The sequence below is a fragment of the Hypanus sabinus genome, chromosome 8 (assembly GCF_030144855.1).
Source record: "Hypanus sabinus isolate sHypSab1 chromosome 8, sHypSab1.hap1, whole genome shotgun sequence".
NCBI classification, from domain to species: Eukaryota; Metazoa; Chordata; class Chondrichthyes; order Myliobatiformes; family Dasyatidae; genus Hypanus; species Hypanus sabinus.
This window is the reverse complement of record NC_082713.1, coordinates 13,288,131-13,310,280: the sequence shown is the minus strand read 5'-3', so window position 1 is coordinate 13,310,280 and position 22,150 is coordinate 13,288,131. Positions and strand designations below refer to the sequence as shown.

The 22,150-nt window shown below is 43.5% G+C and overlaps 1 protein-coding gene across 1 annotated transcript in view; it reads right to left on the bottom strand.

Annotated features, from left to right (window-relative positions):
* Window positions 1–19,994, bottom strand: part of zgc:66433 (uncharacterized protein LOC321250 homolog) — a 138,352-nt gene extending 118,358 nt beyond the window's left edge. Inside the window, exon 1 of the mRNA XM_059976705.1 lies at window positions 19,876–19,994. The gene's annotated coding sequence lies outside the window, so the exon portion shown is untranslated. The remainder of the gene's footprint in view (window positions 1–19,875) is intronic.
* Between the last annotated feature and the right edge of the window lie 2,156 nt (window positions 19,995–22,150).

Genomic DNA, 22,150 nt, shown 5'->3' with positions numbered 1-22,150 from the left:
AGTTTCCTTTAAATAGTTCACCTTTCACTCTTAACCTATGACTTGCAGTTCTAGTTTCACCCAACCTCAGTGGAAAAAAAACCTGCCTGAATTTACCCTATCTATACCCTTCATAATTTTGTATATCAAATCTCCCTTATTCTCCTGCACTCCAGGGAATATAGTTATAATCTATTTGACTTTTCCCTATGACTCAGGTCCTCAAACCTTTGTTCTTCGAGTTCTTCTAATAGGATTCACCTTAAAAATCCAGCTCTGGGATCAAACAATCGATCCTTTCTCCCAGCATTTTCTTCTTCAGTTTTTGGTGTTCTGTGCAAAATGCTGAAAGAATTTATCATGGCTTGACCCTTAACGTCAGCTGTATATTCCACTTATAGAAGATGCTGACTGGCCTGCTGAGTTCCTCCAGCATTTCATATGTGTTGCTCAGAATTTCCAGCATCCGCAGAAACTTTCATGATCAGTTTAGTGTTCATTTTGTTCTTTTTCTTTCACTGTGAAGTGCTTTCAGCCATTGTCCCATCTTTATTAAGAGAAGTTGGCCTGTTTAGCTTTGATGAAAGTGAAAATGAAAATAAAGTGATATAAGAGCTGACCCATTAAAAAAAACAATTGTGTGATGATTAGAACAACATAAATTGAGTGGCAGCATTAAATATTTCAAACCCGGAAATGTCAGCATAGTCGAAAGTCCAATTGCACAGCATAATGTCTGGGAACTCCTGCCAAGATAGCTCTCTATAGTGAAAAGAATTACCTCACTAGCACTTAGAGTAATCAATAAACAGATTAGCCAATACAAGGACAAACAATAGCAAGTTCAAGGTAAATAAACATTCTCAAATGACACAATGAATTTGCCAAAAGCACACCACTGATTAAGAATTCAGATGTGGTTGATCAAATAAAGACATTTGGAATATACAGCCTGGGTTAATGGCTATTGTGGAATGGAAATACATCTATAAAAAAACAAAGCTGCAGATGCTGGATATCTGAAATAAAAAGTGAAAGTGCTGGAAAGTCACAGCATTTGTAGAGAGAAAGAGAAGTCCGTGCTTTGGTCTATAACATTTTGTCAGAATCCATAGTGATGTGTATCAGTATTCCCCTTCTGCCATTAGTAACATGGAATAATGAAAAACTGAATGTGTTTCTTTTGTGACTTGATTGGTGTTTAGCCTAATTTATGAGTTATAAGGTGAAACATGAAACATAGAACAGTATGGTACAGTACTGGCCCTTTGGCTCTCTATGTTGTGCTAGCCTATATAAACCTCCTCAATGATCAATCTAACCCCTCCCTCCTACACAGCCCATAATCCTCCATTTTTCTAACATCCCTGTGCCTATCTAAGGGTCTCTTAAATCAAAGTTTAAAGTAAATTTGTTACCAAAGTACATATATGTCACCATATACAACCCCGAGATTTATTTTCTTGCAGGCATACTCAATAAACCTATAGAATAATAACCATAATAGAATCAATGAAAGACCACTCCAACTTGGGCATTCATCCAGTGTGCAAAGGACAACAAACTGTGCAAATACAAAAGGAAAGAAATAACAATAAATAAACAAACAAACAAACAAACAAATAAATAAATAAATAAATAAGCAATTATCATTGAGAAAATTCGATGAAGAGTCTTTGAAAGTGAGTCCATAGGTTGTGGGAACAGTTGAGTGATGGGGCGAGTGAAGTTGAGTGTAGTTTTCTTCTTTGGTTCAGGAGCCTGAATCTGGTGGTGTGAGTCCTGAGGCTTCTGTACCTTCTCTCTGATGGCAGCTGCAGGGGTGGTGAGCATGACATGGGTAGTGAGGATCCTTAATGATGGATGCTGCTTTCCAGTGACAACACTTCATGTAGATGTGCTCAATAGTGGGGAGGTCTTTATCTGTCACAAATAAGAGAAAATCTGCAGGTGCTGGAAACCCAGGCAATACACACAAAATGCTGGAGGGACTCAGCAAGCCAGGCAGCATCTATGGAAAAGAGTAAACAGTCAATGTTTTGGGTGGAGATCCTTCATCAAGACTGGAAAAAAAATGGAAAAATCTGAGTAAGAAGATAGCGGGAGGAAAGGAAGAAGGTGGTAGGTGATAGATGAAACCAGGAGAGTTGGAGGGGTGAAGTAAAGAGCTGGGAAGTTAATTGGTGAAAGAGGTAAAGGGCTGGAGGAGAAAGAATCTGATAGATGAGGACAGAAGACCATGGAAGAAAGGGAAGGGGGAGGAGAATCAGAGAGAGGTGATGGGCAGGTAAAGAGATAAGGTGAGAGAGGGAAATGATGAGGGAGAGAGGGGAGGTGGCCATTACTGGAAGATTGAGGAATCAATGTTTATGCCATCAGGTTGGAGGCTACCTGGATGGAATATAAGGTGTTGCTCCTCCAACCTGAGTGTGGCTTCATCGCGACAGTAGAGGAAGCCATGGATAGACATGTCGGAATGGGAATGGGAAGTGGAATTAAAATGGGTGGCCACCGGGAGATCCTGCTTTTTGTGGTGGACTGAGCATAGGTGCTTGGTGAAATGGTCTCCCAATCTCTATCAGGTTTCATCGAGATACAGGAGTCCACACCAGGAGCACCGGATACAATAGATAACCCCAAGAGACACACAGGAGAAGTGTCGCCCTATCTGGAAGAACTGTTTGGGGCCCTGAATGGTAGTGGGGGAGGAGGTGTAGGGGCAGCTGCACTTGTTCTGTTTACAAGGATAGGTGCCAGGAGGGAGATCAGTGGGGCGGGACGAATGGACAAGGGAGTCACGTAGGCAGCGATCACTGTGGAAAGCACTAAGTGGAGGGGGGGGGGGGAGGGAGGGAAAGATGTGCTTGGTGGTGGAATCCTGTTGGAGCCGGCAGAAGTTACGGAGAATTATGAGCTGGACATGGAGGCTGGTGGGGTGGTCGGTAAGGACAAGAGGAACCCTATCCCTGTTGGGGAGGCGGAAGGATGGGGTGAAGGCAAACGTGCATGAAATAGAAGAGAAGCAGTTGAGTGCAGCATTGATGGTGGAGGAAGGAAAGCCCCTTTCTTTGAAGAAGGAGGACATCTCCTTAGTTCTGGAATGAAAAGCCTCATGCTGAGAGCAGACATGGCGGAGAGAGGGGAATTGAGAGAAGAACGATCTATCAATCCATCACCCATCAACTTTGATGAACTTCTATAGATATGTGGTAGGGAGTATATTGACAGGCTGCATCACAGCTTGATGTGGAAACACCAATGCCCTTGAATGGAAAATCCAACAAAAGGTTGTGCATACTGCCGAGTCCATCATGGTAAATTCTTCCCCAGCATGGAACACATCTACATGGAGCATTGACGTAGGAAAGCAGCATCAATCATCAGAGATCCCCACCTTCCAAGCCATGCTCTCTTCTCACTGCTGCTATTGGGTAGGAGTTACAGGAGCCTCAGGACTCACACCACCTTGTTCAGGAACAGTTATTACTCCTCACCCATCAGGCTCCTGAACCAGAGGGGATAACTTCACTCAACTTCACTTGACCCTTTGCTAAACTGTTCCCACAACGCATGGACTCATTTTCAAAGACTCTTCATCTCATGTTCTCAATAGTTATGGCTTATTTATTTATTATTATTACTATTTGTTTTTTTTTCTTTCGCAGAGTTTGTTGTCCTTTGCACACTGGTTGTCCTCCCTGTTGGTGTGGCTTTTCATTGATTCTATTATGGTTTTTGGATTTATTGAGAATGCCCACAAGAAAATGAATCTCAGTATAACATATATGCACTTTGATAATAAATTTATTTTGAACTTGAACCCCAGGACAGATCACCTCCCAGCCTCCAATCTTCACTGGAATGGTGAACTTGCAGCCATTGGGCCTCCAGCCTCCCCAGTGGACTTACAAAGATCAGCTACTGAATATTAGATAAATTCAACTATGACTGATTTGAAGAGCACACTCGTTGGGACAACAGTTTAATTCCACATCTATATCTTACTCTCTTATTATACCCTTCCATTCTTACCAGTTAGTCACACAATTCCTATGCACTGTACATTAGTTTACAGAATTAATCAAGAACATACCACTAAATCTACCCACCAAAAGCGGGGCTGCTTTGGCCGAAAACTAGTGCCAGTCTGTTATCCATTAAGGACACCCATCACCCAAAAAAAAACCCTCTTCCTATTGTGACAATCGGGGGCAGGTACAGAAGCCTGAAGGCACACACTCAATGATTCAGGAACAGCTTCTTCCCCTCTGCCATCTGATTTCTGAATGGACATTGAACCCATAAAAAATACTTCACTGCTTTATTATTCTCTTTTTGCACTACGTATTTATTAAATATATATATTTTTTTCTTACTATAATTCACAGTTGTTATTATTATATATTGCAAAGTACTGCTGCCAGATAACAACAAATTTCACAACATATGCCAGTGATATTAAACTTGATTCTGGTTCTGTTTCTGAAGTGTTGGCACAGCCTAAAGTGAGGGAATAACTAATCCTTTCAGCTGCCTCTGGGGTCAAAATAATAGACACAGGGCAGAGCACAAACACGTTCAGTGTCTGGAAGTGAATGTTGCCAGAGTTGGTAGCTTGCTGACTACTTGACGTGTATTTCAGTATGGAGCCTTCTTCAGTTATCTGCTGAGTCTGGGCTTACACTGAGTTCTTATGATCTTTCAGCTGCCTTTTAATCATGTATATGGAAAACAGTGATTTCAGAAGCGTGTCTGCATGGAGGGTGGATCACCGGAAGGTGACGTCATGTGCAGGAAACTATTGTAACTCATGATCGTAAGAGGTCACTGAGCCTTTCATGTCTAATATAGAGGGGTCTCCACACAAGATGGGAAAAAGTTACAGAGGGCTGTAAACTCAGAAAGAGCCTCCATAGTACTGAGGGCATCTTCAAAAGATGATGCCTCAAAAGGGCAGTATTCATCACTAAGGGCCCTCATCACACAGGACACGCACTCTTCTTACCACTGCCACAAGGCTGTGTGCTTAGCCCCAGCTCTGCTCACTTTACACTTATGACTGTGCGTCTAAGCACAGCTCCAATGCCATAATCATGTTTGCTGATGACACCACTGTTGTAGACCAAACCAAAGTTGGTGATGAATCAGCACATAGGAGAGAGATTGAAAACAACCTCTTGCAAGACCAAGGAACTGATAATTGAAACCAGAAATCAATGAGCCTGACCTCGTCAGAGGATCAAAGATGGAGATGGTCCACAACTTCAAATTCCTTGGTGTTGTCATCTTGGAGGAGCTGTACTCGGCCCAGCACATAACAGCGATTACAAAGAAAGCACAGCGGCACCTCTACTTCCTTAGGAGTTTGTGAAGATTCAACATGACATCTAAAACTTTGATAGGCTTCTATTGATGTGTAGGGGAGATTATATTGTCTAGTTGCATCACAGCCTGGTATGCAAACACCAGATTCTTTGAATATAGTGGATACAGCCCAGTCCATCACAGATAAAGCCCTGGCAACACACAGAAAATGTTGGAGGAACTCAGCATGCCAGGCTGCATCTATGGAAAGGAGTTAACAGTCGACGTTTCGGGCAGAAAGCCTTCTTCAGAACTGGAGAAAAAAAAGGTGAGAAGTCAGAATAAGATGGTGGGGGGGGGGAGGAAGAAATACAGGGAAGTAGGTGATATGTGAAACCAGGAAGAGGGGAGGGCTGAAGTAAAGACCTGGGAAGTCGATAGGTGAAAGAGATAAAGGGCTGGAAAAGAGAGAATCTGATAGGAGAGAACAGAAGGCCATAGGAGAAAGTGGGGGGGAGGAACATCAGAGGGAGGTGATGAGCAGGTAAGGAGATAAGGTGAGAGAGGGAAATGGGAATGGTGGGGGGGGGGGTGATGTCAGCTATTACCGGAGGTTTTCAATGTCGTTCTGAATCTTTGCGAACTTCTAAGGACGTGCTGGGTCCAGGACAGCTTCTCTGAAATGACAACACCAATTAATTTAAAGTTGCTAACCGTCTTCACCTCCGATTCTCCGTTGAGGACTGGATCATGGACTTCTGGTTTTCTCCTCCTGAACTCAATAATCAGTTCCTTGGTCTTGTTGACATTGAGTGAGAGTTTGTTGTTGAGGCACCACTCAGCCAGATTTTCTATCACCTTCCTATATGCTGATTCATCCATCACCACCTTTGACTTAGCCAATGACAATGGTGTCATCAGAGAATTTAAATATGGCATTTGAGCTGTGCTTAGCCACACAGTCATAGATGTAATGCAGGTAGAGCAGGAGGCTAAACACACAGCCCTGTGGTACACCTGTGCTGAAGGAGATTGTCAAGGAGATGTTGTTGCCAGTCAGAACTGATGGCGTCTGCAAGTGAAGAGATCAAAGATCCAATTGCACAAGGAGGTGCTGAAGCCGAAGTCTTGAAGCTTATTGATCAGTTTTGAGGGGATGATAGTATTGAATGCAGAGCTGTAGTTGATAAAGAACATCCTGATGTACAATGAGATCTGCAACTTTGCTGTCTAGATATTCTAGGGTTGAGTGAAGAGCCAACGAAATGGCATTTGCCATGGACTTGTGACAGTAGGCAATTTGGACCAAATCCAGGTCACTTTTCATGCAGTGTGGCCATTAATGCTACATTAATCTTAGAGTGAACAGTTTTTAAACAGCACGGTTGTGTGTTTTTGCATTCAAAAAGCAGTGATTTTTATCACAGTTAGTCAGTGAGAAATAAGTGGTAAGACAATTTCAAACTCTTTTCCTCACTGTGGTTTGAAGCATTCAGACTTGGAGATGCCAGAAACACCTGGGGGTGAAAATGAAATTATTTCACTACTTCAACAAGTTAGGAACTACAAAGAATTTGAAGGTATCGACAATCATCTTGAATGTTACAATGAAAATGAAGATTTGGAGGATGTAATTGTCAATAGCATTGTATGAAGGCCATCTATTATCTGCATAAGGTGTCTGAATTGATTTTTATTCATTATGTACACTGGATGAATTCCTCCATCAATAATTATTAGGACCTAATATATAGTTTCAAAATACTGTAGTAATATTCGTAGTTCCGATTTTTTTCTGTATTTCATTTAAGTATGTAATTTGTTACTTAATTTATCTTTTTTTATACCTTTTTAATTATTTCCATGAAACTTTGACTAATTAGGACAGCCCCATAAACAAGAGAAAATCTGCAGATGCTGGAAATTCAAAGCAACACACACATAAATGCAAGAGGAACTCAACAGGCCAAGCCGCATCCATAGAAATGAATAAACGGCCAACGTTTTGGGCTGAGAACCTTCATCAGGACCGAAGGCTTTGATGGTGAGCAGTCGCACATAGTTAGTGTTGAACAGTTCTGTAAAAAAAAAGGTTCTAATATTTACCCATGCCAGGTTTGTCTTTATTAAGAACAAATATAACATGGTCCTGATGAAAGGATTCAGCACAAAATGTCAACTCTTTACTCTTTTGCCCAGAGGCTGTTTGGCCTGCTGAGTTCCTCCAGCATTTTGTGTGTGTTGTAATTGGGGAAACCGCTTAATTGGGCCAAAATTATTGTGTCCCAATTAATCATAATCCACCGTGTATTACTTTGCTGGCCTGCACATTCAGTTTATTTAACAAGTCTGCACATTGCACTAATCTGTTCAAGATGAAGGTAAATTCACAACTAGATTTTATTTGACTGCAGAAAACAGAGTCTATTTGCTTGGTAAACAGAATCCTATTGAAACAGAAACTATGAATTACAGCAAACAGTACTCAATAGTATATTAGGTGTGGGAGGAAATGTCCAAGGTACGTTTTTTACACAGATAGTGATGGGGGCATGAAATGTCCTGCTAGGGGTATGGAGGTAGAGGCAGTTACATTAGGGATATTTAGGAAACTCTTAGATAGGCAAACATAGAAAATCTGCAGATGCTGGAAGTCCGAGTAACACACACAAAATGCTGAAGGAACTCCACAGGCCAGGCAGCATCTATGGAAAAGAGTACTGTTGACGCTTTGAGCCGAAACCCTGAGTCCTGCCAATGGTTTGTGGCCCAAAACGTCAACTGTACTCTTTTCCATAGATACTGACTGGCCTGCTGGGTTCCTCCAGAATTGTGTGGGTGTATTGATCTTGGAGTTAGTTAAAAGGCTAGCACAGCATTGTGTACGAAAGGCCTGTATTGTGCTGCACTGTTCTACTTTGCCAGTTTAGCAGCCATAAGTTTGCATTATAAAAGCAACATTGTCTCCCCATCAAAATCCAATACAGTTGTAGAGTAGAACTATTGTACAATGTCAATCCCAGAGTACACAGAGTAAGTATTCAGTCATCTCCATTCCAGTGAGGACTTCTGTTGCCATTGTATATATGTTTGTATATATGGCCCTTTGTCTTTACAATTAATGAAAGTCTATAACTTTGCCTGTGCATCGATCAAGGAACAAGGATTAACTTTGTTCACCACATACGTTTACGCATATTAGGAATGTGCTGTTGTGTGTTGGTCAAGGTGCAACATACAACAAAAAACAACAGCATCCAACCATTATGAAGAATAAAGTATTACATATAGCACAGAGTTAGATTAGATTAGATTCAACTTTATTGTCATTGTGCCGAGTACAGATACAAAGCCAATGAAATGAAGTTAGCATCTAACCAGAAATGCAAAGAATAGGATTATTTACAAAATAACCGTGAGTAAAAAGTAAGTGCTGCAGCACACAAATATAAAAGTACTGAGACAGTCCAATATGGGTGCAATACTGCTTAGCGCTGTGATGGGAGGTTCAGCAGGGTCACAGCCTCAGGGAAGAAGCTCTTCCTGTGCCTGCTAGTGCAGGAGCGGAGGCTCCTGTAACGCCTACTGGATGGGAGGAGAGTAAAAAGTCCATGGTTAGGGTGAGATGCATCCTTGATAATGCTTTTCGCCCTGCCCAGGCAGCGTTTATGGTAGATGTTCTTAATGGTAGGCAATTGGGTGCCGATAATCCACTGGGCAGTTTTCACCACACGCTGGAGTGCTTTGCGGTCCGATATGGGTCAATTGCCATATCACACTGAGATGCATTTGGTGAGTATGCTCTCAATGGTACAGCAGTAAAAGTCCGTCGGTATCCTGGGGCAGAGGTGAGTTTTCTTGATGCTCCACAGGAAATAAAGGCACTGTTATGCCTTTTTGATCAGGATGGAGGAGTTCAGTGACCAGGTGAGATCCTCGGAAATGTGGACACCAAGGAATTTGAAGCTTGATACATGCTCCACTACGGCTCTGTTGATGTAGATGGGGGTGTGAGTGTGGTTCCTAGCATGTCTGAAGCCCACAATGGTGTTGAGGGCCAGGTTGTTGTCGGCACCCCACGCGGCCAGATGCTGGACCTCGTCCCTCTAGGCTGTCTCGTCATCTCCTCTGATCAGGCCAACCACCGTGGTATTGTCTGCAAACTTGATTATGGAGTTAGAACCATGTACAGGAACACAGTCATAGATGCGGCATAAATGTGCATAAACACTTATATATTTGAATATACTTACAATGCAAACATCATAAGAAGTGGTATAAAGTGTTTACAGTATAGTGCAGTGACAGAAGTAACAAATAAAGGGGACTGAGGATGCTAACTAAAATGGTTGATCATATGAAGTCTCTGGAGAAATAAACCTTAAAGATGGCATGAGACTTGTTTGTGTGGTGGGGAGTATATTGACTGGCTGCATCACAGCCTGAACAGAAAATCCTACAAAAGCTAGTGAATATGGCCCAGTTCATCATGAGCAAAGCCCTCCCCACCTTTGACTACATCCACACGTAGTGCTGTCACAGGAAAGCTGCATCCATCATCGAGGCCACCCACCACCCAGGTCATGATCTCTTCTTGCTGCAGCCATCAGGAAGAAGATACAGGAGCCTCCTGACTCATACCACCAGATTCAGGAACAGTTATTACTCCTCAACCACCACTACCTCTGCGGACAAAAGTTTACGCCAGTGACAGATCACCAGCCCCTTGTGTCCATTTTCAATCCCAGGAAGGGAATTTGCCTGATATCTGCTATCTGTTTACAATGTTTGGCACTGTTCCTAGGAGCCTACTCTTATGACATAGAGTTCAAGGGTACCAAACAACACAGTTAGCTCATGGCTCTTCATGTCTTCCACTGTTGGCAACTGAAGAAGAAAAGTCTTTATACTGTGACCCAGCAGAAGTGTTCCACACAATGCTGGTGGACCAGTTGCTGGTAACAAATTTGGAAATACCAAAAGAAACAAGGAACGACCTGATTTTGTCAAAACTCTGTGACATCATTATCCAAGGATGGCCATCTCATGGTAGCCCTGTGTTGCCAAAGTTCTCAGCGAGCCAAGACCAACTCTTGGTATGTCAAAGAACATTGATGTGTGGATCCCATGTTGAGGTTTCCTCTAAGCTCTGCGCCAGAGCATTAGAGAATCTACATGAAGGACTCCTGGGTACAGTCAAGATGAAGAGTCTTGCCCAGAGCTAAGTGTGGTGGCCGTGAATAGATTGACAGATTGAAGACTTGACCAAAAGCTGTTTGGAATGCCAAAAAGTTCAAAATGCACCTGTCAGATACTGTTACACCTGTGAGATTGGCCGTCTTCACCATGACATGCATATTGATCTGTTCTCTCTCTCTCTCTTTGCAATTTGAATACACCAGTTATAGCCATCTCCCAAATATGTGCTTTTATTTAATTGATATGTAATTGTACAGACACCACAGGATGAGCAACACCTCATATTCTTTCTGCGTAGCTTTCAAACTGTTGGTATAAGCATCGATTTATCTAACCACTGGTAGTTTTCCTGCCCTCCCACTTTTCTATTTTTCCAATATCCATTCTGGTTCCTCTCTCACCCCTGTCTTCTCCTCACCTATCTATCATTTCCTTTTGGTGCCCCTCCAACTTCCCTTTCTATCATGGTCCATTCCTCTCCCGTATCAGATTCCTTCTACTTCAACCTATTTCACCTATTGCCTCCCAACTTCTCATTTCATTCCCCTTCCCCCCCCCAACCTGTCTTTACATCTCAATTGTCAACTTGTACTCCTTCCCCGTCCCCACCTTCTCGTTGTGACTTCTTCCCTCTTCCTTTCTAGTCCTGAAGAAGGGTCTCAGCCTAAAATATTGTCTGTTTATTCCTCTCCATAGATGCTGCCTGACCTGCTGATTTCCTCCAGCATTTTGTGTGTTGCTCAGGAGAGGGAAGGGCACGAGTCAGATTCTAGACTCCCTGTGGCTATCCCGCTTAACAGTAAGTACACCTGTTGAGTGTTTGAGTACTGTTGGGGGTGGGGGGGGGGGGGAAACAGCCTACCTGGGGGAAGCAACAGCGGCTACACCTCTGGCACAGAGTCTGGCCCTGTGACTCAGAAGGGTAGGGAAGGGAAGAGGATGGCAGCAGTGATAGGGACTCTATAGTCAGGTGGTCAGACAGGCAATTCTATGAATGCAGGAAAGAAACATGGAAGGTAGTTTGTCTCCCAGGTACCAGGGTTCGGGATTTTTCTGATAGCGTCCATGATATCCTGAAGTGGGAAGGAGAACAGCCAGGGGTGGTGGTATGTATTGGTACCAATGATGTAGGCAGGAAAAGGGAGGAGGTCCTGAAGATAGACTACAGGGAGATAGGAAGGAAGTTAAGAAGCAGAACCTCAAAGGCAGTAATCTGGGGATTACTGCCAGTGCCAGGCAACAGTGAGTATAGAAATAGAGTGAGGTGGAAGATAAATGCATCGCTGAGGGATTGGAGCAGGGGACAGGGAATCAGATTTCTGGATCATTGGGACATTTTTTGGGGCAGGCATGACCTGTACAAAAAAAATGGGTTGCACATGAATCCGAGGGGGACCAATATCCTGGCAGGGAAGTTTGCTAAGGCTATTGGGAAGAGTTTAAATGAGAGAGGATAGGCAGGTGATAGAAAAGGGATACACTCACACAATGGTCTGAGATGTGTCTATTTTAATGCAAGAAGCATTATGAACAAAATGAATGAGCTTAGAGTATGGACCAGTACTTTCAGCTATGATGTTGTGGCCATTACAGAGACTTGGATGGCTCGGGCACAGGAATGGTTACTTTGAGTGCCAGGCTTTAGATATTCCAGAAAGGATAGGGAGGGACGCAAAAGAGGTGGGGGTGTGGCACTGCTAATCAGAGATAGTGTCGCAGCTGCAGAAAAGGAGGACGTCATGGATGGATTGTCTACTGAGTCTCTGTGGCTGGAAGTTAGAAACAGGAAGGGGTCAATAACTCCACTGGGTATTTTTTATAGACCACCCAATAGTAATAGGGACATCAAGGAGCAGATAAGGAGACAGATTTTGGAAAGGTGTAATAATAACAGGGCTGTCATGGTGGGAGATTTTAATTTCCCAAATATTGATTGGCATCTCCTTAGAGCAAGAGGTTTAGATGGGGTGGAGTTTGTTAGGTGTGTCCAGGGAGGTTTCCTGACACAATATGTAGATAAGCCTATAAGAGGAGAGGCTGTACTTGATCTGGTATTGGGAAATGAACCTGGTCAGGTGTCAGATCTCTCAGTGGGAGAGCATTTTGGAGATGATGATCACAATTCTATCTCCTTTACCAGAACATTGGAGAGGGATTTGAGCAGCCAGATCAGGAAAGCGTTTAATTGGAATAAGGTGAAATATGAAGCTATCAGGCAAGAACTTGGAAGCATAAATTGGGAACAGATGTTCTGAGGGAAGTGTATGGCAGAAATGTGGCAAATGTTCAGTGGATATTTATGTAGCATCCTGCATAGGTATGTTCCAATGAGACAAGGAAAGGATGGTAAGGTACAGGAACAATAGTGTACAAAGGCTGCTGAAAATCTAGTCAAGAAGAAAAGAAAAGCTTATGAAATGTTCAAAAAACTAGGTAATGATAGAGATCTAGAAGATTATAAGGTCAACAGGAGGGAGTTTAAGAATGAAATTAGGAGAGCCAAAACGGGCCATGAGAAGGCCTTGGCGAGCAGGATTAAGGGAAACCCCAAGGCATTCTACAAGTATGTGAAGAGCAAGAGGATAAGACATGAGAGAATAGGAGGAGATGGCTGAGGTACTCAATGAATACTTTGCTTCATTATTCACTACGTTAAAGGATCTTGGCAATTGTAGGGATGACTTACAGCAGATTGAAAAGCTTGAGCATATAGACATTAAGAAAGAGGATGTGCTGGAGGTTTTAGAAAGCATCAAATTGGATAAATCTCCAGGACTGGATGAGATGTACCCCAGGCTACTGTGGGAAGCGAGGAAGGAGATTGCTGAGCCTCTTGCAATGATCTTTGCATCATCAGTGGGGATGGGGTAGGTTCCAGTGGAATGGAGGTTACAGATGTTGTTCCCATATTCAAAAAGGGAGTAGAGATAGCCCAAGAAATTATAGACCAGTGAGTCTTACTTCAGTGGTTGGTAAGTTGATGGAAAAGATCCTGAGATGGAGTATGTATGAACACTTGGAGAGGCATAATATGATTAGGAATAGTCATCATGGTTTTGCCAAAGGCAGGTAGTGCCTCACGAGCCGGATTGAATTTGTTGAGGATGTAACTAAACATGTTGATGAAGGTAGAGCAGTAGATGTAGTGAATATGGATTTCAGCAAGGCATTTGATAAGGCACCCCATGCATAGCTTATTGAGAAAGTAAGAAGGCATGGGATCCAAGGGCACCTTACTTTGTGAATCCAGAACTGGCTTGCCCATATAAGACAAAGAGTAGTTGTTGACTGGTCATATTCTGCATTGAGCTTGGTGACAAGTGGTGAGCCTTAGGGATCTGTTCTGGGACCCCTTCTCTTTGTGATTTTTATAGATGACCTGGGTGAGGAAGTGGAGGGATGAGTTAGTAAATTTGCTAATGACACAGAAGTTGGAGGTGTTGTGGATAGTGTGGAGGATAGTGTGTCCTGTCAGAGGTTACAACAAGACATTGAGAGGATGCATAACTGGGCTGAGAAGTGGCAGATGGAGTTCAACCCAGTTAAGTGTGAAGTGGTTCATTTTGGTAGGTCAAATATGATGGCAGAATATAGTATTAATGGTAAGACTCTTGGCAGTGTGAAGGATCAGAGGGATCTTGGGGTCTCAGTCCACAGGACACTCAAAGTTGCTGCGCATGTTGACTCTGTGGTTAAGAAGGCATACGGTGCATTGGCCTTCATCAACCATGGGATTGAGTTTAAGAGCTGAGAGGTAATGTTACAGTTATATAGGATCCTGGTTAGATCCTACTTGGAGTACTCTGTTCAGTTCTGTCACCTCACTACAGAAATTATGTGGAAACCATAGAAAGGGTGCAGAGGATATTTACAAGGATGTTGCCTGGATTGGGGAGCATGCCTTATGAGAATACATTGAGTGAACCTGGCCTTTTCTCCTCGGAGCGATGGAGGATGAGATTTGTATAAGATGATGAGAGGCATTAATCGTGTGTATAGTCAGAGGCTTCTTCCCAGGGTGGAAATGGCTACCATGAGAGGGCACAGTTTTGAGGTGCTTGGAAGTAGGTACAGAGGAGATGTCAAGGATAAGTTTTTTACATAGAGAGTGGTGAGTGCGTGGAATGGGCTGCCGGCAACGGTGGTGGAGGTGGATACAATAGGGTCTTTTAAGAGACCCCTGAACAGGTATACGGAGCTCAGAAAAATAGAGGGCTATGGTAATTTCTAAAGTAAGTACATATTCTGCAAGCATTGTGGACTGAAGGGCCTGTATTGTGCTGTATTTTTTTTTATGTTTCTACCTTCTTTCTTTTTGTATTTGCATAGTTTAGTGTCTTTTGCCCACCAATTGTCTGCCTTTTTGGTGTGGTCTTTCACTGATTCTATTATTGGACTTATTGAGTATGCCTGCAAGAAAGTAAAACTCAGGGTTATATATTGTGACATAAATGTACTTTGATAATGAATTTACTTTGAACTTTCACGGTCTTAAACCACTTTCCAGAAGAGAGTCTTTGATATATTATCAGGCTGTTACTGAGTTGTTACGTGGACGTTGTTTAGGAATTTCCTGAGGCCTAATTTGGTGTATTGTATGCTTTGGTCACCTAACTGCAGTAAAGATTGAATCAGTACAGAGAAAGTTTAAAGGATGTTACTGAGTTACAGGGAAAGGTTGGATGCATTTTGACAGTTTTCCCTGGAGCGTTGAAGAATGAAGGGGGAGGTGTTAGAGCAATACTAAATTACAAGAGGTATATATAAGATAAACGCAAGCAGACATTTTCCTCTGAGATTGGGTGAAACTAGAATTAAAGGTCATGGGTGTGAAAGGTAAAATATTTAGGTGGAATCTGAAAGGGAACTTCTTCAGTAAGAGGGTGATATGAGTGAGAGATGTGCTGGCAGTGGAAATGATGGATGTGGGTTCACTTGCAGACCTAAGAGAGGTTTCGATAAGTACATGGAAGAGAGGTGATTGGAGAACTATGTTCCAGGTGAAGATTGACATGATTAAGCAGAAATAATAGTTCAGCATGGTCTAGATGAACTGAAAGTCTTGTTTCTGTGCTGTAGTCCAGGGGTCACCAACCTTTTTTGCGCTGTGGACCGGTTTAATATTGACAATATTCTTGCAGACCTGCCGAGGGGGGGGGGGGGGGCAGTGTGGGTGTTAATACCGACCAGAATATAGGTGATAAGTCAACTATGTCACTTATAAATGGCTAATACACTCAATTTCATTTCTAAAAGGGTTTATCTAACGAATTTAATATTAAACACACAGTGCATATTTTCCTCGCATGAACATAGTGATAAGTCAATTATAACTCACTTATAAATCAATAGCCTCATAACATTTTAAGTAACGTTTAGATATTAAACACACAGCACATATTTTCCTTGTATGAACATATGAAATTATTGCAACAATTCAGTGAGAGGAGAAGGTAAGGGCCGGAAGTCCCCGTACTGAGGCCACGGCAGTCGCAGTCTGGAGAGTGAGGAGGAGTGCAACAGGTCGTGTGCCCGCCCCCCTTGTAGGTAGGTAGGATCTATCGGCTGACAAAAGTTTGGCTCGAGGGATGACCTTCAATAGATCAGAACGAGGTAGCTGTTCTGCTACTTATGAAACCCTGAGCCCAAATTAGGTCGTCTGTGAATATTTTAGCACCGGGTTCCCCACAAACATACGATGTGCTAAACAGGTTTAGAGGTGGCGCTCCAGGTCCGCGCTCCAGGCCAGTAGCAGTGACACTTCATGACGGCCGGTTACCCTAGGCCAACCAATGATCCCTGGCGCGAGGGTATCACTGCATTTAGGCAACCTTGCGTGGGTAATGACCTCGTGTGCATTCAAGTTCAACAGTGGGCATGACAATATCTGCCTTCCTTGGAGGTGGAGCAGATTAATTCCAGGTTTGGAAATTCAGGAGACTACAGATTCTGGAATATGGAGCAACAAATACTCTACATGAAGGTCTCAGTTAGTTGAGCAGCACTGGTGGGAGGGAAAGGACGTCAGCATTCTGGGTCGAAACACTGCATTGGTCCTGATGCTTCTCGATCCACTGAGTTGACTCCCAGGGTTCCTAGATTGCATCAGATTAGCTGTATTTGTCACATGTACATCAAAACATTGAAACATACAGTGAAATAAGCTATTTGCATTAAGAACCAACTTAGTCTGAGGGTGTGCTTGAGGTAGTTTGAAAGAGTCACCATGCTTCCAGTACCAATATTGCATGCCTTCAACTTAATAACCCTGATATGTGCATCTTTGGAACATGGGAGGAAACTAGAGCTCCCCCGTGGAAACCCCTGTGGTCACTGGGAGACGCACAAACTCCTTCGAGTCAGTGGAGGGTACTGAGCCTCTGATCACATTCACTGGTGCTGTACAGCATTACGTTACCTGCTACACTCCTGTTGTAGAACAGAGCCATGGGGATCTAGGAGGAAATATTGAGCATGATAGCCCTGTAATAATATAGAACTGTCTCCCTTGGTTCGTGGAACCATGGCTATGACTTACTGCTTTAAGTCTGAATATCATTTTTCAGTTTAAGTCACTACCAATAACAAGGACATGTTTGTCAACCAAGGTCAAGCGGTTAATTTCTGGATGCCGAGCTATTTTCTTTGTTCTGCAGAACGGTATAATTTAAAGTCAGGGAAAATTACTATCTCAGTCTGTTGAAGATTACATACTCACTATGAAGTGGTAGCTATATATATAATTGCCATGAGTTATCTTAACAACTGTCTTTATACCCACACGAGGAGGAGACGGCAGTGGGGAATATCTGTTCTCTTTGCACCAGGCTGTGATTAAATTCCAAACTTTTTTTTTATAATAACAACAGATTTATGATTCAAACCTTTACTGCTAGCTCATTAGAGAACAAATCTCTTGTTTTTTTTGTATGTAATTAAACTCAACATGTATCCTCGCTGTCCCAGAAACTCCTGGAAAAGTCAAATAAAGGCTCTTTCTCTCCTCTCTCTGAGACTAGATTCATCCCATCACGCTATTCAGAAGGAGGGCAAAGTATTTATCCCATTACTACCATAATCCCATTAATTCTCATTGCTGCTGTTGGGGAGGAGGTACAGGAGCCTGAAGGCATACACAATATTTTAGGAACAGCTTCTTCCCCTCCACCACCAGATTTTTTTTTTAAAAAAACTTCTTTATGTCTAACTACCCATCTATTTATTTATTGATGCTCAGTGACTGGCTTCACTCACCTTGGCAGCTCATGGCTGTGGACTCACTTTGGGGGCTCTACAGTTTGATGTTTAATGTTTTGTAAGTTATTTGGTCTTTTTTTTGCGCTTTGCACAACTTGTTCTTTTTTTTTGTGCCTTTGGTGGTCTTGTTATGTGGGGTTTTCTTTAATGGTTCTATGGTGTTTCATTGTTTTGTGGCTGTCTGCAAGAAGACGAGTGTCAGGGTTGTATACTGTATACATACTTCGATAATAAATGTACTTTGAACTTTGATTTATTTAGGGATACAGTGCTGTATGGGTCTTTTTGTCCCAACAAACCGTGCCACCCAGCAACCCACCTATATAACCCCCCCCCCCACCCCAATCACAGGACAAATTACAATATGACGGGCTCAACTTTGGAATGTGAGAGGAAACCGGAGCAGCTGGAGCGCCTGGAACCGGGAATGTGGGAAGAAACCGGAGCACCATGTACTTCACGGGAAGGGCGTGTAAGCTTTTTGCGGATTGTATGGGGGAAATGAACTCTGAACACCGACGGTAACTGCTACATTATTTCCAAATGTTCCATGAACCCATGGGCATCACCTCACTATTTCTGAATCAGATGCTGAAAATCCGAGCAACACACTCAAAATGCCGGGGGAACTCAGCAGGCCAGGCAGAAGCTATAGAGTACAGTTGATGTTTCGGTCCAAAATAGTGTTGCTCTCAATTTTTGCTTTCTTTTCCATTACTTTTAATATATATATATATTTCTTATTGTAATTTATAGATTTTTTTATGTTTTGCGCTGTACTGCTGCTGCAAAACAACACATTCCAGGATAAACCTGACTCTGATTCTCGCGTCCTGCCTAGTATTTATCCTTCAGCCATCATCACCAAAAAAAAAAGTCACCCTTTGTTTCATGCAGCATGGAACTAGGTAGACTAACAGTTCGGTATGGAGCAGACGGGCCGAAAGGCCTCTTACTGTGCTGTTGTGCTCGGGGTCTTAAATTGACAGACGACGTTTCCTTTCGCGACCCTTCATTTCCCTTCCAGGTACTACCTGACCCGCTGAGTTCCTCCAGTATTGTTGTACGTCGCCATGGTCAATCTTGCATTTATTGGCAGGGCAGGTATGAGGACCGAGTGGTCTACCTTTGCCCTCATTTTCTTGTCTTCTCAAGTTGCGAAAAAGGAACGGAGTTTCCTTCAACTCCTGACTGAGACGAGCTTCAAAATTCCAGTCATTTTTATGACCGATGCCTTGGAAACCATTAAAAACCCCGCCACTACGGCAGTAAGTTAGCGGGTAAACTATCTCCTGCTTTTCTCCTCCACTGCACCCAGTGTCTACTGAACCGCCGAACCCTCGCACTGACCGTCTGACCTCACGTACGAGGATAGTCGCTCATCGCTCAATGCCGAGCCGGTCCTCCTCGGGCCATCCTGCTCGAGGTGAGCAGGGAAATCCGCACGCTGAGATGTTTACCATCATCTCAGTTTTCACTAGCAAGAGACTAGAGCAGTGAGCTTTGACTTGAAGCAAATCAAAGTCTGCGGTTGTAAAGTCAGATACACTATACGGGTAGAAATCTGTTCAGCTTAGGAAACAGTGTCTTTACCCCAAAGTATCGTCGGCGTGGAGCACAGCGGAAATCAGAGGTCGTGAGTAATAATGATCTTCACCAAGGTCTCTATAAGCGGGGGCCACCCCAATGTAAGTCATCGCTCATAAATTTCGGGGAAAGTGACACGTCTTTTCACACACAATGCCGCCTATTGACTGCTCACCAAAACCAGACCGGGTCCTGTTTACAGTATTGTGTCTGAGTGTGTAAACGCAGACTAGGAGACACCAGCCCTAACCTTTCTTAAACGTTTCCTGAATTCATTTGAGGGGGTGGGGGGAATGTTGTTAATCTAACGAACGGCGATTGTTCACTCAGCATCCAATGTCCACAAAGAGAACGGCATCTCTGCGCTTCGGTAACGGCTCGCGAACATTGAAAACGGAACATCGAACAACCCCCCGCCACCCAGTCCTCAGCCACAAGTTCAGACTTCCGAAGGTCGTTATCTTCACAGAGTCAAACTCTCCTCGGATACAGCAAAACCCCCTTAACACAAAGTAAACATTCAGCACAAGTATATCAAGAGATTCTTACTGTCTCGGGTCTTCTGTTCAGCGATTTTCGTTTCCTTTGAAGAAATATAATCTAGCATAAATGTTTTCCTTGCTCGTGTTTGGAGCTTTCTCCCACCCTCTGCTTTTTTTTATCCGTCGGGATCACACAGTTAAATTGCTCAGAGAGCTTCGCCCCCGCGTCATTTTCCTTATACGGGGAGAAGCCGAGTCCATAAATCTACATAGAAACTGCACAGAACTACGTAAGCAGCAAGTCGTGAATGCTAACAGGAGGTTCATTGTATGGTGAGCGGGTGCCTTTTCTTCCAAACCAGATCATAGTCCACTCTGAGGAACAAGATCATATAGTCCACCACATGGAAAATGGAGAATTCAATGCTCATGCTGTTGGGTTGCAGACTACTGGAGAGACTTGAAGTACTGTTTCTTTAGAACATAGAACATAGAAAAGTACAGCACAGTACAGGCCCTTCGGCCCACAATGTGGTGCCGACTCTTAAACCCTGCCTCCCAGATAACCCCCAACTTAAATTCCTCCATATACCTGTCTAGTAGTCTCTTAAACTTCACTAGTGTATCTGCCTCCACCACTGACTCAGGCAGTGCATTCCACGCACCAACCACTCTCTGAGTGAAAAACCTTCCTCTAATATCCCCCTTGAACTTTCCACCCCTTACCTTAAAGCCATGCCCTCTTGTATTGAGCAGTGGTGCCCTGGGAAAGAGGTGCTGGCTGTCCACTCTGTCTATTCCTCTTAATATCTTGTACACCTCTATCATGTCTCCTCTCATCCTCCTTCTCTCCAGAGAGTAAAGCCCTAGCTCCCTTAATCTCTGATCATAATGCATACTCGCCAAACCAGGCAGCATCCTGGTAAATCTCCTCTGTACCCTTTCCAATGCTTCCACATCCTTCCTATAGTGAGGCAACCAGAACTGGACACAGTACTCCAAGTGTGACCTAACCAGAGTTTTATAGAGCTGCATCATTACCCTGCGACTCTTAAACTCTATCCTTTGACTTATGAAAGCTAATACTCCATAAGCTTTCTTAACTACCCTATCTACCTGTGAGGCAACTTTCAGGGATCTGTGGACATGTACCCCCCAGATCACTCTGCTCCTCCACACTCCCAAGTATCCTTTAGTTTGTGTTTGGGTCTTATCCACTGGGTGAGGCCAAGCCCAAACTAAAGGAACAGCACCTCATACTCTACCTTTGTAGTCAACAACCCTCTGGCACAGATGTTGAATTCTTCAATTTCAGATAACCTGCTTGCCTCTATCTCTTTCTTTCCCAGATATAACAGGGTCCTCAACACACACACACACACACACACACACACACACACACACACACACACACATGCACATGCACAGACACACACACACACACACACACACACACACACACACATATTTAGTCCCCTCTCATGCTGTTTCATTCCCCTTTCCCACCCACTCCACCTGCCCATATCACACACACACTCCTCCCCATGGGTGCCCTCTCTGCACTCTTCCTATCCGCCTTCCCCACCTCACTTATTTGGTACATGCTCTATCTTCCTCTCCCATCAAATTCCACCATCCACAGCCATTTGCTGCCCCCACCTCTCACCAACCAGCCTCTTTCACTCTCCCCATTCTCCCCTCCTCCATCTGCCTTTCACCGCTCTTCAAATGAATCCACCCATCACCTGCCAGCTTGTACTCCACCCTACCCTCTCACCTATTTATAGTGGTTATCTCTTCTCTGCTCCTTTAGTCCAGACAAAGTCATGGAGTCATAGAGTATTACAGCACATAAAAAGGCCCTTCAGCCCATCTAGTCTGTGTCAATCTGCTTCTCTGCTTAGTCCCGTTTACTCACATCCAGGCCATGGCCCTCCACACCTTTCTCTTCAATGTACCTATCCAAATTTCTCTCAAATATTATAACTGAACTTGCATCTACCACTTGCATCACCCTCCGAATGAAATTTCCCCTTAAATAATTCATTTTTTACTCTAAACATCTGACCACTAGTTCCCGTCTCATTCATCCTCAGGGGAGAAAGCCTTCATGTATTTAATGTATCTATAGCCCACAATGGGTGTCGGGTGGAATTATGTGTCTACCAAAGGAGGTGAAAGGTGCTCATTCCCTCCGCTAGCCTGCAGGTCACACTTGGGCAAGGTGTAGCACCTACTTTGTCCCCTGGATCAGAGTCAGGAGATGCCATGGGAGCAGGTGGTGGATGGTCGTATGAGCTGCTGGTGTATATCACAAGTCCTGGTTATGAGACCACTGATGC